Source organism: Aquarana catesbeiana, linkage group LG08 (genome assembly GCF_042186555.1).
Source record: "Aquarana catesbeiana isolate 2022-GZ linkage group LG08, ASM4218655v1, whole genome shotgun sequence".
Classification (NCBI taxonomy): domain Eukaryota; kingdom Metazoa; phylum Chordata; class Amphibia; order Anura; family Ranidae; genus Aquarana; species Aquarana catesbeiana.
In genome coordinates this window covers 256,315,762-256,333,081 of record NC_133331.1, presented here as the reverse complement: position 1 = coordinate 256,333,081, position 17,320 = coordinate 256,315,762, and the positions used below count along the sequence as shown (strand labels likewise).

Below are 17,320 nucleotides of genomic sequence, written 5' to 3'. Positions count from 1 at the left end.
CGATAGATTGAAAACCCATTATACCAGGGAGAGTCTTTCTTTGCATGTCAGACGCATTGGGCAGTCCACGAACTGAGACTTTGTCTATTGTTTGTTCTATACTGCCACTGCCAGAATGTTTAGTTGCAACAGTCTGCAGTGATACTGGGCATACAGCACTGCTTCCTAGGAGACTACCATTATGCCCAACACCCTCCAGCAGGCATAAATTAAAAGCTGTTCTTGGAACCAAAGGACTGAGAGGCGAGGGACAGAAAGATCCTGGACAGGGCTGTATCCAATGTCAGGCCCAGGTACTGCAATCAGTGAGTCGGTTGGAGCAATGACATCCAAAGGTTGAGGATTCAACCAAATCTTTGCAAAGTCTGAACTATCCGCTGGACACTGGCTTCCAGGGAAAGGAGAACTGATCCTTTAGCAGCAGCTTGTTCAGGTAACTTACAACATATGTCCCCTAAGAATAGAGCAGAGCTTGGATTAGGACATACGTCTTGGTGACAACCCAGGGGTCCATGAACAGGCCAAAGGGAAGGGCGAGAAATTGGTAACTGAGTGCCCACAGCAAAATGCAGATAGCTTTGGTGAGGAGGAGAAATGGAAATGTGCAAGTAAGCATCCTGAATATCCACTGAGACTAGCAAATCCTCCAGAAGGAGGGAGGCAGTGATTGACCTGGCCAATTCTAGGCAGAACTTTTGGACCCAGAGGAATAAGTTGAGGGTCCTCAGATACAAAATTCGCCAAAGGCCTCTATTTGGCTTGGGAACTGTGAACCGGTTTGAGTAGAAACTCTGAAGTGCCATTTAGGACTAGGGAAATGACCCAAGAAGATAAGCCCGTCTTATGGGGGGGAGGCAAATTTGAGAGAATGAAGCTGGGAGAGAACAGAGTCCAAAACTCCAGTTTGTAGCCTCTGAAAATGGCACTCTAGTTGCTGGAGGCCTAAGAGGGACCAAAGGACAAAAAGTACCAGCCGAGAGATATACACCACACTGTAAAGCCAATGAAGTTGAGGCTATGCAACAGACTTGCGACAGATGACAAGGGAATAATGGCACCAATTTTAAATGGCCACTGTTCCTACTTCATGCCTGTGACATACCATTTGAAGTGTTGCATCCTGCACACCTCTGCAGCCTAAGGCATAGAAGCGCCAGCACCCTGGGACAGAAAAGGGTAGAAGCCCTGTACTTACTGCGGCAGATGTCTTTGCCTTTCAGACAGGTTTCAAGGCACCCTCCAGAAAGGGCATACCCCGAAAGGGTCTTCAGGGACAGGACTCTACAGCTGGCAGACCAAGGTCATGTAACTGTATAGCACCTTGTAGCTATCCCAATATAATGCACCACATGTCGAGGATCCAGGGCCTGAAGCAGCATTACAGGCCAGCCTCATATCTTCTCCAAGGCTTGGATACGGTACCCCAAGGCTAAGCCAATGAGTCATCCAATCCATAAGCTGCAGAAAGGAGCCCCAGTGCCTATGCTACAGCCAGGAATCTTGATAGAAGAATCTTTTAAAGAAAAAAATCTCCACATAAAGGTAGGTAATCTTCTCTAGGAAAACTTCCATCACCAGCATAAAAATTAGGCTAGCTGGGAGTAGGAGGGGTAATATAGGGGATGACCCTGTAATTGTCATTTTGTTACCAATGTCAAAACACCTGAAGGTAGCTGCATATAACCCATGGTAAAAGAACCTACATCCTGTACCGTATGACTACGTAAATAGGTTTTCCCATTAGTATACAGCCTCTGCACATTCCAGTGAATTAAGGGCATACCCACTGGAGGATTGTTATCAAGCTGTCCTGGACTCATAGGAAAATGTTGCAGAGAACAGTTCCGATATGCAAAAAGGAGGAGACCTACCAAGAAGGTCACATTAGTGGAACACCACAGCTGAAAAATGTTTTTTGTAGAAAAAAGCACCATTAGAATAACACACAACAAGAATTTAGTGAATGACCTTCCAAAACAATATTAAAAGGACAACGTTGTCATGTTTGGGGAAATCGCAGCTGCGTACGCACCAATACATTCAATCAATCACGCTTGTTAACGGTCACCCACACTAGGCTTGATTCTCAGGAGAAAATTACAGATGGACTTCCTCCTGATAATCAAGCCTAGTGTGGGTGACTTCCCCCAGACTGATCTTAGACACAAAATAAGTCTGCAATCAGCCAGCAATTTATCACGCCTCAGTGAGCATAGGCCAGTACATTATAGTTGAGTATCAAATGATGTATTGTGACTAAATACTTTCAATTGGGTTGCTCAAAGAACATCAAACCTGCAAATCAGCGCCCGCAACTAAAAACACGCCCATTTTGGTCTTGAGGGAACTTTGGACTGTTTTGTTATTCATCAAAGCTTAAAGGGTTTGTAAACCCTTGTGTTCCTATGCATTAAGGTGAAAAAACACCTTGCAGTGACCGGCCCCCTAGCCCCCCCCCCCCCGTTTTACTTACCTGAACCCTATAACTTGACCCATGGGGACGCGCTGTCTCTCTGCCTAGGGTTCTTGGCTCCTGATTGGATAGATTGATAGCAGCGCAGCTATTGACTCCCACTGCTGTCAATCAAATCCAATGACCTGGGAGCCGAGGGGCGGGGCTGAGTCCTGCATTCGGCCTCTATGGACGCCGAATGCTGGACTCAGGAGTGTGCCGCAAGGTAACCCACGGGAGAACGCTTCTCCCAGGGGGTTATCTGATGTGGGGAGGAGCCGCGAGAGCTGCCAAAGGGACCCCAAAAGAACAGGTTCGGGGCCACTCTGTGCCAAACGAGCTGCACAGTGGAGGGTAGTATGATATGTTTGTTATTTTTTTTTTTAAACAAACCCTTACAATCACTTTAAGAAGTCCAAATATCTATATTCCTAGATATTAGACCATTAAGAAGCGTGATTGATTGAATGTATAGGTACGTGCGCAGCTGCGATTTCCCCAAACATGACAACGTTGTCTTTTTAATATTGTTTTGGAAGGTCATTCACTGAATTCTTGTTGTGTGTTATTCCAATGGTGCTTTTTTTCTACAATAAACTATTTTTTTCAGCCGTGGTGTCCTTTTTGCATATGCGTGATATGGTCATGTGGACTGCACCATATATGCTTTGACTATATGGTGAATGGTTGAGTTAATTTAATTTATTTCGTGAATTTATACTGCATGCCAGTTTTAAGCAGTGGATCCAGGCTATGCAGCTGCAATTTTTTTTCCAAGAGAACAGTTCTGATGTCATTACATTGCACAATTCCCTGCAGCATACAAAAGGATGAGTGTGTATATCCCACCCACATTCAGGTGCCAGTGTAACAATATAATCCATGTTATTCCCTTTACTTTTCAGTGGTCATATATTGTTATGGGTGATTGGTGTAAAGTGGAACTCCAGGCAAGCAACATATACCATATAAGTAGCAGCCAGCATGCCCAGTATCCATTTTATGCTGAATTTATTTACAACTACATAGTACAGAGCAGGCTACCTAGGGGCAGTGTTCTGACAATGCAAAGACCTTTCTAGCCACTGAGAATCACAAATACGCTTGCAAGTAAACACAAAACTAAGCAATCTACCGTGCACCATGTGCGACGTAGCTTTATAATTCAGCTAATTGGTCAAAACCAGGCAAAAAACAAACAGCTTTAATATAATTTACGGAAAAATGGAATAGCAAATGGTATGGATTCTGGATACAATTACAGCTTATTTGCCGAAATTGTTGAGATTTTTTTCACTGCCTAGAATTGGGACCATGTCTATCCCATCTGCTTGTAATCAGTTAAAAGCTCCATTTTATTTCATTGCATTGCAATTTTGTGTCACTAAACCCACATCATAAAAAACTATCAATAAATGGTGTATTACATGCTGTTCATACTCAGTATGGTATTTATTTTCTGTATTCTGCAAAAAAAACCTGGTTGATCCTGCTGTTCTCTATCTCCACCTTCTGTCCAAGTCCCCCATTCAGCTAGGGATTTTGCAGAGCAGTGTTGGCAACTCTGCACATGCTCAGTTGTCAGTGAGTTTTATGCTGAGCATTTCCTCCCTATCAAATCTGAGCAGCCCATTTGACTGTAGAGTCATACATGTGGGCGTATACATGGTGATAAAGGACAGTCTACTCCCTTCCTCCTCCTCCATGCCCACTAACCGGCTAAACACAATAGGGGCAGGATATTAAATGTAGATTGACAGAGGATTCACCTCCCTCTTATTCTAAGACACAGGCTGGAGGGATGACACAGCCTGTGACTGGCAGAAATCAGCCCACACCATGTTATTGCCACAAAATAATAAAGATTTGATTGCAAATATAGTAAAACATTGGATTGCGGGCATAATTTGTTCCGGAAGCATGCTTGTAATCCAAGGCACCTGTACATCAAAGCAAATTTCCCCATAAGAAATAATGGAAACTCAGATGATTCGTTCCACGACCATTTATTCATAAGTCCTTCAATTTATAGTCCATATAAAAAGATTCTAGCAATGTGATAGGTAGGGATGAGCTTTATGTTCGGGTTGAACATGAGTCCGATTTGAACATTGGCTGTTCGCCCGTTCGCCGAATAGTGAACAATTTAGGGTGTTCTCGGCAAATTCGAAAGCCGCGGAACCCCCTTTAGAAGTCTATGGGAGAAATCAAAAGTGCTAATTTTAAAGGCTTATCTGCATGGTATTGTCATAAAAAGTGTTTGGGGACCTGGCGTCCTGCCCCAGGGGACATGTATCAATGCAAAAAAAAAGTTTTAAAAACGGTCGTTTTTTCGGGAGCAGTGATTTTAATAATGCTTAAAGTGAGACAATAAAAGTGAAATATTCCTTTAAATTTCATACCTGGGGGGTGTCTATAGTATGCCTGTAAAGTGGCGCATGTTTCCCATGTTTAGAACAGTCCGAGAGCAAACTGACATTTCTAAAGGAAAAAAAGTCATTTAAAACTACTCGCCGCTATAATGAATTGTGTCGGTCCCGGCGATACACATAAAAGTTCATTGATAAAAACGGCATGGAATTCGCCCACAGTCCATTACCAGGCCCTTTGGGTCTGGTATGAATATTAAGGGGAACCCCAAACCAAAATTAAAAAAAAAAAAGCGTAGGGGTCCCCCCAAATTCCATACCAGGCCCTTCAGGTCTAGTATGGATATTAAGGGGAACCCCGCACCAAAATTAAAAATAAAATGGTATGGGGGTCCCCCCAAAAATCCATACCAGACCCTTATCCGAGCACGCAACCTGGCAGGCCGCAGGAAAAGAGGGGGGACGAGAGAGCGCCCCCCCTCCTGAACCGTACCAGGCCACATGCCCTCAACATGAGGAGGATGTCCACATGTTGATGGGGACAAGGGCCTCATCCCCACAACCCTTGCCCGGTGGTTGTGGGGGTCTGCAGGTGGGGGGCTTATCGGAATCCGGAAGCCCCCTTTAACAAGGGGACCCCCAGATCCCGCTTCCCCCTGTGTGAATTGGTAACACCCCTACCATTACACAAAAAAAGTGTCAAAAGTGTTAAAAAAGACAATAGCCGGTTTTTGACAATTCGTTTTTTAATGTCTTCTTCTTTTCCTGCTTCTTCTGGTCCTCCTTCAGTTTTCTTCTTCTTCCTCCATCTTGTTCTTCCCCCGCTTCTTCCTCTATCTTCCTCTGCTTTTTCCTCCAGTCTTCTCCTCCGGCATCTTCCTCCGGTCTTCTCCTCCGGCATCTTCCTCCGGCTTCTTCTTCCCCGTTTTGTCCTCCGGACAATCCGCCTCAATGGGAGTCTCCCGCTGTGTGACGCTTCTGTTCTTGTGACAGCTCTTATATAACTGAGGGTGGGATCACCGGGTAAGAGGGGGCGGGGTCAGCCAGTTACGCAAACGGGTGACCCCGCCCCCTCTGACACGGGGGAAGCCATAGGGAAGTCCCCGTGTGTCAGAGGGGGCGGGGTCACCGGGTGGAAGATAGAGGAAGAAGCGGGGTAAGAACAAGATGGAGGAAGAAGAAGAAAACCGAAGGAGGAACAGAAGAAGCGGGGAAAGAAGAAGGCATTAATAAAGGAATTGTCAAAAACCAGCTATTGTCTTTTTTAACATTTTTGACACTTTTTTGTGAAATGGTAGGGGTACTTGTACCCCATTACCAATTCACACAAGGGGGGCGGGATCTGGGGGTCCCCTTGTTAAAGGGGGCTTCCAAATTCCGATAAGCCCCCCGCCCACAGACCTCCACAACTACCAGGCAAGGGTTGTGGGGAGATGGACATCCTCCCCATGTTGAGGGCATGTGGCCTGGTACGGTTCAGGAGGGGGGGCATTCTCTCATCCTCCCTCTTTTCCTGCAGCCTGCCAGGTTGCGTGCTCGGATAAGGGCCTGGTATGGATTTTGAGGGGGACCCCCACGCCATTTTTTTAAAAAATTTTGCCGCGGGGTTCCCCTTAACCACTTCAGCCCCGGAAGAATATACCCCCTTCCTGACCAGAGCACTTTTTGCGATTTGGCACTGTGTCGCTTTAACTGACAATTGCGCGGTCGTGCAACGTGGCTTCCAAACAAAATTGACGTCCTTTTTTTCCCACAAATAGAACTTTCTTTTGGTGGTATTTGATCGCCTCTGCGGTTTTATTTTTTGCGCTATAAACAAAAAAATAGCGACAATTTTGAAAAAACCGCATTTTTTACTTTTTGCTATAATAAATATCCCCCAAAAAAATTTTTAAAAACATTTTTTTTCCTCAGTTTAGGCCGATATGTATTCTTCTACATATTTTTGGGAAAAAAAAAATCGCAATAAGCGTTTATTGATTGGTTTGCGCAAAAGTTATAGCGTTTACAAAATAGGGGATAGTTTTATGGCATTTTTATTATATATTTTTTTTTTTACTAGTAATGGCAGCGATCAGCGATTTTTATCGTGACTGCGACATTATGGCGGACACATTGGACATTTTTTACACATTTTTGGGACCATTGTCATTTATACAGCAATCAGTGCTATACAAATGCAGTGATTCCTGTGTAAATTACCTAGCAGTGAAGGGGTTAACCACTAGGGGGCTAGGGAGGGGTTAAGTATGTCCTGGGGAGTGTTACTAACTGTGGGGGGTGTGGCTACGTGTGATACGTCACTGATCTCTGCTCCCGATCACAGGGAGCAGAGATCAGTGATACTGTCACTAGGCAGAACGGCGAGATGCTTGTTTACATTAGCATTTTCCCGTTCGTCCTCTCCGTGAGGCGATCGCGGGTATCCACGCGGTGATCGAGTCTGCGGGACCCGCGACCCGATTCACGGAGCTCCCGGCCTGTCCGCGCGCATGCCCCTGGCGACATGCACGCAATGGCACAGCGGCAAATTTAAAGGGACATACAGGTACGCCCATTTGCCCAGCCATGCCATTCTGCCCACGTACATCGGTGTGCGCCGGTTGGGAACCGGTTAATAATAATACCAGACCTGAAGGGCCTGGTAATGGACTGTGGGGGAATCCCATACCGTTTTTATCAATTAACTTTTATGTGTATCGCCGGGAGCGACACAATTCATTATAGCGGCGAGTACTTTTAAATGACTTTTTTTCCTTTAGAAATGTCATTTTGCTCTTGAACTGTTGTGAACACGGGAAACATGCGCCACTTTACAGGCATACTATAGACACCCCCCAGGTACGAAATTTAAAGGAATATTTCACTTTTATTGTTTCACTTTAAGCATTATTAAAATCACTGCTCCCGAAAAAACGGCTGTTTTTGAAACTTTTTTTTGCATTGATACATGTCCCCTGGGGCAGGACCCAGGTCCCCAAACCCTTTTTATGACAATAACTTGCATATAAGCCTTTAAAATTAGCACTTTTGATTATTCATGTTCATGTCCCATAGACTTTAACAGTGTTCGCACAAATTTTTTGCCTGTTCGCATGTTCGGGGGGTGTTCGGCTCATCCCTAGTGATAGATTGTATAACCATAAAATGTCCATCCACAAATGGAAGCCTCCACAAGGGGATTAGAAGCAAAATCCAGCAGGAGCTACAGAGTATAAAAGAGAAGAGAGGTGTGTGTAGCAAACGAAGTGTAGCAGTGTAGCAATATGGTTACATTTAATGAAGGTACAACATTTAGCATTTGGTTGATGATTAAAAGAGGCACATCTAAGTATGCAGGCATCCGGGGTAAAGCTGTCCACATAGACCATCCCCCGCACCGCCGGCTCTCACAGCTGTCAGTGGTCAAGCATGACCGGGAAGACTACCCTGCAGTAGAGCAATCTGAAAGCGAGGCTTGAACCGCTCGCGGAGCGCAACGTGGAAGGGACGACGTCAATGGCGTTGTGGAGGACGGTCTATGTGAACAGCTTTACCCCAGATGCCTGCATAATTAGATGTGCCTGTCTTAACCATCAACCATATGAGTTTCTAAATGTTGTACCTTCATTAAATGTAACTGTATTGCTACACTTAGAGGCGCCTCTCTTCTCTTTTATACTCAGTTGTGACATGACGCTACTTGTATATCAAGACATTACTTGTATATAAAGTCAAAATTTATTAAAAAATATTGCTTGTATACCTTAAGGCGGTGCTGGAGGCTTGGGGACTAGGCCCTCATATGCTTAGATGGATCATGGCACTTTACGCGACCCCCAGTGCGAAGGTCAAGGTAAATGGCCACTTATCCCAGGGGTTCCCCATTCGGAATGGCACGAGGCAGGGGTGCCCCCTCTCCCCCCTCTTGTTCGCTCTGGCTATGGAGCCACTGCTTCGAACAATACGGGCGAGTGCTGACATCAGAGGGGTGACGGTGGGGTCAACGGAACACAAACTGTCAGCCTATGCAGATGACGTGCTCTTTCATTTGACCCAGCCCTTGGTGTCGCTGCCAAACCTTATGAGGGAACTAAAAACTTTTGGTCAGGTGTCCAATTTTAAAATAAATTTTTCGAAATCCGAAATCCTGCCCATCACCATCCCTGCGAAGATGGCTAATGACTTACAACAAGCTTTCCCATTTAGTTGGGCTACAACATCGATTAAGTACCTGGGTATACAACTTACCAATAGATTTGATAATATTTACTCGGCTAATTTTCCCACCCTTTTGAGCATGGTGCGTAGAGACTTACAGAATTGGGCCAAGACCTCCTTCACGTGGCTGGGCAAACTTAGCATACTCAAGATGAACATCCTTCCACGGGTGCTCTTTTATTTACAAATGCTGCCGGTCCCTCTCCCCAGGAGCTTCTTTACACAGCTTCAAAGCCTAATGATTAATTTCATCTGGCATGGTAAAAGGCCAAGACTGGCCGCGTCTTTACTACAGAAGGCCAAGGAAATGGGAGGCCTGGGCCTCCCGGATATAAGACGATACTACAGAGCCATTGCGATCCAACATATCCTCAACTGGCGGCATCATGGGGGTTCAAAAATATGGGTCTCCTTGGAAAAGAGCTTGGCAGGTCGTGACTTGTCCTACGCGCCTTGGCTGCCTCGTGAATATAGAGGACTCTCACAGACGTCCTCCCCGCTAACTACCCATACCCTGCGGGTCTGGGATCGCACGAATGCTTTGTACGCTTTGGTGCCCCCGGGCTCCCCACTGGCACCGCTGGGGGGGTTCAGGTGGTTCCCTCCTGGGGAGCAAAGGACCTTTTTTGGTACATGGGTTACAGATGGTAATTATAGCTGTGGCAAATTTGTAGATAAGGGTAGTCTGATACCCCTAGATGCCTTGAGGACTAGCCATGGCAGATTCCCCATGGATTGGTGGAGACACCAGCAACTCCAACACTTCATTGCAACAGAGGGGGCTTCGATGAGAGGGCTAGACACCATTACCACACTAGAAAGATTTTTCATAGAAGAAGAACCAACTCCCCACCTGATCTCTGAGTTATATAGGCTACTGGGTTCAGTTTCCGCTGCTTGCAAGCCGGCTTTCATAAGAGAATGGGAGCGGGACCTAGGGATAGAGTTCTCACCAGAACAGCGCCTACACATGTATAAATTAGCACATTCTAGCTCCATAGAGTCCAGAACGCAGGAAACTAACTACAAGCTCCTAACTCGTTGGTACCGGGTACCAGCCGTCATAACACGTATTTACCCCTCGGTTTCTGACCGCTGCTGGCGTGACTGCGGTCAGAAAGGCACCCTCCTTCATGTGTGGTGGGAATGCCCAGTAATTAGGCCGTTCTGGACGGAGGTACAGGCTACCATTAAAAATGCTCTGCAGATTGAGATCCCGTTCTCCCCAGAGCATTTTCTCTTGCACCTCCCCACCCTCCCTCTGAGCCACTACAAAAAAAGCGCCCTTCCTCATCTATTAAACGCTGCTAAAAGGCTGGTTCCTCTCCACTGGAAGAGTCCACGGATCCCTACCTTAAAAGAATGGTTACAGAAGGTGGAGGATATCAGAGAGGCGGAGGAGTGGGTGGCGAGGTGCAGGAATAGGAGTGAGCGCTTTGATAGTATCTGGGCCCAGTGGCGGAGATTCACCATTGACACAAATCCTGTATCCTCTAGCCTGGAAGTCGCGCTGTTGGAGTTAGCGGAGCCCTCCTTGAAGCTAAGGAGGCCTGTATGTGGTGACGTGCGTACCTGAATGGCATGTCTCACCACCCTATTGATTGCACCGGATGTAGACCTTTTCTTTCCTTATGCATGGTTCACAAGGTCCACAGTTGAAGGCTCATACGAAACGCTAGGCGTCTTTGGAGTTTTTTTTTTTTTTTCCCTTTAAGAAAGGCAAGTTTTGTATCTCCCTTATTAAATGTTATAGAGTTATTACCAGAGCAGACTTATGGGAAAGGGGCTCCGCCTGGCGACACAGGCACCTTTCAAAGGCATTGACCCCAGGGGATGCCCGTGGGGCGCCTCCCTTTCGGTGGAGGTTAGTTGGAGGCTTATGGCCCCCCTCCCGAGGGACCCGCCCGGTGGGCATCTCGGGGACCTTAAAGCAGGGACGAAACCCCCCCTCCAATACAGAATGGAGGGCTTTTGTGACGGGTCCGGCCAAGAAGTTGCCATGGCGGGACCCCCCCCTGGGAATCATTTTGACTGTTCCACAGTGCAATACAGTTAGAAGAAGACTTGATCCCTCATCCCCTTCCCCCTCCTTCCCTCACCCCTCCGGTTTTTACCTTGTCTTGTGATTGGTTTGACAACTTGTTATTGTCTGGAACGTCTATGTTTGCACTGTAAGAATTGCACTGTATTGTGGTAAGAATGACCATAGACTATATGTCTGTATGTTCCTTTTAATACATAAAATAAAAATAAAGATTATATAAAAAAAAAAAAAAATATTGCTTGTCTTGTAAAACGCTCTCAAGCCAAATTTTTACTGTGTATACAGTATCTCACAAAAGTAAGTACACGCCTCACATTTTTGTAAATATTTTATTCTATCTTTTCATGTGACAGCACTGAAGAAATGACACTTTGCTACAATGTAAAGTAGTGAGTGTACAGCTTGTATAACAGTGTAAATTGGCTGTCCCTCAAAATAACTCAACACACAGCCCTTAATGTCTAAACTGCTGGCAACAAAAGTGAGTACACCCTTAAGTGAAAATGTCCAAATTGTCCCAATTAGCCATTTTCTCTCCCCATTGTCAAGTGACTCATTAGTGTTACAAGGTCTCAGGTGTGAATGAGGAGCAGGTGTGTTAAAGTTGGTGTTATCGCTCTCACTCTTTTATACTGGTCACTGGAAGTTCAACATGGCACCTCATGGCAAAAAACTCTCTGAGGATCTGAAAAAAAGAATTGTTGCTCTACATAAAGATGGTCCAGGCTATAAAAAGATTTCCAAGACCCTGAAACTGAGCTGCAGCATGGTGGCCAAGACCATACAGCAGTTTAACAGGATAGGTTCCACTCAGAACAGGCCTCGCCATGGTCGACCAAAGAAGTTGAGTGGACATGCTCAGCGTCATATCCAGAGGTTGTCTTTGGGAAATAGACGTATGAGTGCTGCCAGCATTGCTGCAGAGATTGAAAGGGTGGGGGGTCAGTCTGTCAGTGCTCAGACCATACGCCGCACACTGTATCCAATTGGTCTGCATGGCTGTCGTCCCAGAAGGAAGCCACTTCTAAAGATGATGCACAAGAAAGCCCACAAACAGTTTGCTGAAGACAAGCAGACTAAGGACATGGATTACTGGAACCATGTCCTGTGGTCTGATGAGACCAAGATAAACTTATTGGTTCAGATGGTGTCAAGCGTGTGTGGCGGCAACCAGGTGAGAAGTACAAAGACAAGTGTGTCTTGCCTACAGTCAAGCATGGTGGTGGGAGTGTCATGGTCTGGGGCCGCATGAGTGCTGCACTTGGGAGCTACAGTTCATTGAGGGAACCATGAATGCCAACATGTACTGTGACATACTGAAGCAGAGCATGATCCCCTCCCTTCAGAGACTGGGCCGCAGGGCAGTATTCCAACATGATAACGAAGAAGAAGCTGGGGGTAAATGTGATGGACTGGCCAAGCATGTCTCCAGACCTAAACCCTATTGAGCATCTGTGGGGCATCCTCAAATGGAAAGTGAAGGAGCGCAAGGTCTCTAACATCACAGGGGTACCCCATACTCATTCACATGGGGGGGGATCCGGGAGCCCCCTTTCTTAAAGGGGGCTTCCAGATTCTGATAAGCCACCAGCCAGCAGACCCCCACAACCACTGGCCAGGGTTGTAGGGAAGAGGCCTTTGTCTCCATCAACATGGGAAGCCCCCCTGCCCCAAAGCACCCCCCCATGTTGATGGCATGTGGCCAGTTATGGTTCAGGAGGGGGGGCACTCGCTCGCCTCCTCCCTTTCCTAACCTGCTGCGCTGCATGCTCAGATAAGGGTCTGGTATGAATTTGGGGGACCCCACGTCATTTGTTTTTTATTTTGGCGTGACGGTCCTCTCCAAATCAATTCCAGACCCGAAGAGGCTTGTATGCATTTGGGGGCACCCCACACCATTTTTTTCTCAAATTTTTTAGCTGGCAACTTTTTTTTTACATTCAGCTGTCAGTGGGGAACCCCGCCCCTAGCTGGGCGCCTCTAGGCAGCAGTGCGCCCTAGGCGGTTGCCTAGTGGTAGCACCCGCCCTGCTGGCCACATCACCAGATTAAAATAGAAGAAAGAAAAAAGACTAAAAAAGCAAAAGAATGTAGCCATCACATCTAAGAAAGAGTAAGCTGCAATATAATAAATGTTTGTTTTTTTGTGTTTAATTCGTTTAGTTTTCTAGCGTGATGTCCTTTTTATGGTCTGTTATGGGTCTGAATATCACTACAACCATCCTACTCAGGCGGAAATGTACCACGGCAAAAATACTGCCGGGGAGTGGTCACAGTTTATAGACATATCTGGAGTTCCAGAAATTGTGAAAAGCAAAAAAAAACTTTTTTTTTTTACAGTACAATCCTATCAATAATAAAATGATTGTACGGCTTCTATATTATACTTTAACCACTTGCCGACCGCCTCCTGTACATATACGTCGGCACTTTGAAAATGGATATCTCGGTAACGGCAGCAGCTGCTGCCACAACCAAGGTATCCATCTCTTCAGGAGCCGGTCGCGTTTACAATAATGGTGGTCTCTGTGGCAGATTCGCAGCGAGATCACCATTATCGGCGGTGGGAGAGGGGCCCCCCCTTCCGCGCCCTCTGCCGCTTACCGGAGCCGTCGGCAGCGTCAGAGGTAATCGGGTCCTTGTCGTGGCTGGGTATGGAGATGAGTGAGAGGAAGATGGCCCTCACCTGTCTCCATACCATAGCAGGGCGGAAGCGACGTCAAAACGTCACTTCCACACATTTTTTCAATGTCATTTTTTCAAATGACAAAATTTTTTTTTTTATTGCATTTTAGTCCAGATATGAGATCTGAGGACTTTTTGACCCCAAATCTCATATTTAAGAGGACCTGTCATGCTTTTTCTCTTACAAGGGAGGTTTACATTCCTTATAATAGGAATAAAAGTAACCCAAAGTTTTTTTTTTAAAAAAACAGTGAAAAATAAATAAAATCAAGTAAAATAAATAAGAAAAAATAAAAAAATTTTTGTAAAGCGCCCCGTCCCGACGAGCTCAGAAGCGACCGCATACGTGAGTAGCGCCCGCATATGAAAACGGTGGTCAAACCACACATGTGAGGTATCGCCGCAATCGGTAGAGCGAGAGCAATAATTCTAGCCCTAGACCTCCTCTGTAACTCAAAACATGCAACCTGTAGAATTTTTTCAAACGTCGCCTGTGGAGATTTTTAAGGGTAAAAGTTTGACGCCATTCCACAAGCGGGCGCAATTTTGAAGCGTGACATGTTGGGTATCAATTTACTCAGCGTAACATTATCTTTCACAATATAAAAAAAAAATTGAGCTAACTTTACTGTTGTCTTATTTTTTTTTATTCAAAAAAGTGAATTTTTTCCAAAAAAAGTGCGCTTGTAAGACCGCTGCACAAATACGGTGTGAAAAAAAGTATTGCAATGACCGCCATTTTATTCTCTAGGGTGTTAGAAAAAAAACAATATATAATGTTTGGGGGTTCTAAATAATTTTCTAGCAAAAGAAAACTTGTAAACACCAAAATTTCAAAACGAGGCTGGTCCTTAAGTGGTTAAAGCAACACAAAGGCTATATATATATATACACATGCTGTATGATCAATAGATGAGGGTACGTAAGTAAAAGCTTTAAGGGTGAGGAGGACAAAATGAAACTACATACCTCCTAATGTTCTTTCTGCATAATCTGCTTCTTCCTTTCCTGCGCCACTCTTCTACAAGCATACCAAATATTATGTACACAGCCAGAGGGAGACCATGTGGGTGGGGCTACTGAATAGGCGTAGCAGCCTGTAAACCAAGGGACATCTCCATAAACATTGCACAAGTTTATTTAAAGAGGAACTGCGTCGTTATAGCCCAGGAAATAAAAAAGGAGCAGAAAGGTGTTTTTTTTGTTCAGTTATAAATACAGTTTTGAGCCTGTATAAAAACAATTCACATCGTATTTCCTCCGTAACCCTTTCATTGCCAGAGCTGTTTTTTGTGGGTTGTTCTTTTTTTTTTTGCACACAGGTGAAAATAATAATTTTAAGCTTGAAGATTAGTTATAACCCCCAATTAGTATATATTTTTTTTGAAGGCAGAGACCCTGAAGAATAAAATGGTAGTAGCTCCAATCCTTTATGTCCTTCGATGTTAGCGCAACAATTTATCAAACACACACTTTCATTTCCAAATACACTAAAGTCATACCTCCCAACATTATGAGATGGGAATGAGGGACACCTACTAGCAAACGTATGTAGGCATAGGACATGCCCCCCGGCCACACCCTCTTAAAGGAGAATTAACCAAAAAAAAAAAAAAAAAGGTTAATTAAATCCGCAAGTGCTTTTTTTACCACTACTATTCCTTTATATTGGCTTTTAACGTTTACAAATGCAGCCATTTAGAATTTGAATGAAAGGTTTAGCGCTGGAAAACACTTTTTGAAAGATGAAGGGAAATTGGGTGTGGGTGCGGCGCTGTTTTTTATTTGTGTTGCGGCAAAGTGTGATAGCACTGTGATAACATACTATTATCACCCCTAATAAGTGGGAGAGGGTGTGAAAAATAAAATGACTACATTTCCTAAACACTTTATCCCAAAAGACAGTTTTTAAACAAAAAGTGGTTTTACGTAAAGAGTGATATGTTTGTCATTTTCCTCAGGTAGCTGCTGCATATCACTCATTACCTGCCATATGGTGTTATTATACAGAATATATCCATGCATTCATGACAGGCATTTTTAAAGTGCTAAAGTGAATGGAAGAAGGGGGGGAGGGGAGGTGGAAGGAAAGGGGGAAAGAGAATGGGACTCCAATCAATAGTAAAGTGACTTGTGCTCAAAGTGACGAGTGTTATTCAAGAAAAACAATATTGTTTTCAATAGTCTTATTTGCAAAGCACAGGTGATACTGTGCTTGAAAATTGGTTCTTCTTGGTAAAACAATACTGTTCGGTACAATCTTCCTGTTCCAGTGTTCCTAAGGGCCCTTTCACACTGGGGCGGTGGCAGCGTCGGCGGTAAAACGCCACTATTATTAGCTGCGTTTTACCGTTGGTATTCGGCCACTAGCGGGGCGGTTTTACCCCCTGCTGGCGGCCGAGAAAGGGTTAAATACCACCGCAAAGTGCCTCTGCTGGCGCTTTGCTGGTGGTATAGCCGCGCCGTCCCACTGATTTCAATGGGCAGGAGCGGTGAAGGAGCGGTATATACTCTGCTCCTTCACCGCTCTGAAGATGCTGCTAGCAGAACTTTTTTTCCCGTCCTGCTAGCGCACCGCTCCCGAGGGCTTTCACACTGGATACAAAGCAGCGGCACTTTCGGGTCGGTTTGCAGGCGCTATTATTAGCGCAATTTGCGCCTGCAAACCGCCCCAGTGTGAATGGGCCCTTAGTGGCAGTGCTTTTAATCGTGCTTTTACTGTGAAAACACTCACCGGATACTGTCACCCCTGCAGGGGTATTGCGCGATCACAGTTTGTGCTACTGTTTCTGGCAATTTCGGATCGTGTTATGTTAACACGACTTCACTAATAATCTTAGTATATAAGTATTGCAATAAAAATCTTTTCAGGGGTTTATGAATATATCACATCTGATCTAAATAACATAAGGCAGTACATTTTATAGACGCTTACCATACGTCTTTGGTTTTAAAACTTATACACCACCTAATCATTAAGTTTTACCCTTATAACTCTTTCCTTTTTATTAGAATACCCTACAAAACTCTAACACCACCAGTTAACTCCGGAGATTACTCCAACTGGAATATAAATAGGGGTACATACTATAGAAGTTGGATTGACGATGTTAACAATACATTACATTCGACCCACTTTTATGACAAACTCATTAACATCCAATATCTTCGACCCACCTTATTGATAAATCCATTAACATCAGGTCTTGAATATATACCCTTATTGCGGGGGCCACACATACATATCTTCTATATATTAGGGATTTGGGCAAACAAGTACCCGAGTAATGCCAGCCTAACATCCAAGGACACAACCCCAGCATGCTTTTTGGCTACTCAGAATTTAAAAGACAAACGCCAACACTGGGAGATTCTGTTATACACATAAATACAAAAAAATGTAGCGCTAATGATGATGACCAATGGTGGAAAACACATCAGTGATGGTGGCCATTAGAGAGGGCCCATGAATGAAGCACATATGACGTGATATCAATAAGTATGTGATGGGAAAAATACAGAAAAGTCCCGATATGTAACCATAAACCAGACAATGAAAAAGTCCCAGAAT

At 44.8% G+C, this 17,320-nt stretch overlaps 1 protein-coding gene across 2 annotated transcripts in view; it reads right to left on the bottom strand.

The window, feature by feature from the left end:
• The window catches only part of LOC141106346 (uncharacterized), a 63,585-nt gene that overhangs the window by 46,017 nt on the left and 248 nt on the right, over positions 1–17,320 (bottom strand). Inside the window, exon 1 of one of the 2 annotated variants that reach the window (XM_073597050.1) lies at positions 14,719–14,867. The exons of the other annotated variant lie outside the window; for it this stretch is intronic. The gene's annotated coding sequence lies outside the window, so the exon portion shown is untranslated. Of the gene's footprint in view, positions 1–14,718; positions 14,868–17,320 lie in introns of those variants that run through there. 2 annotated transcript variants of the gene reach the window in all.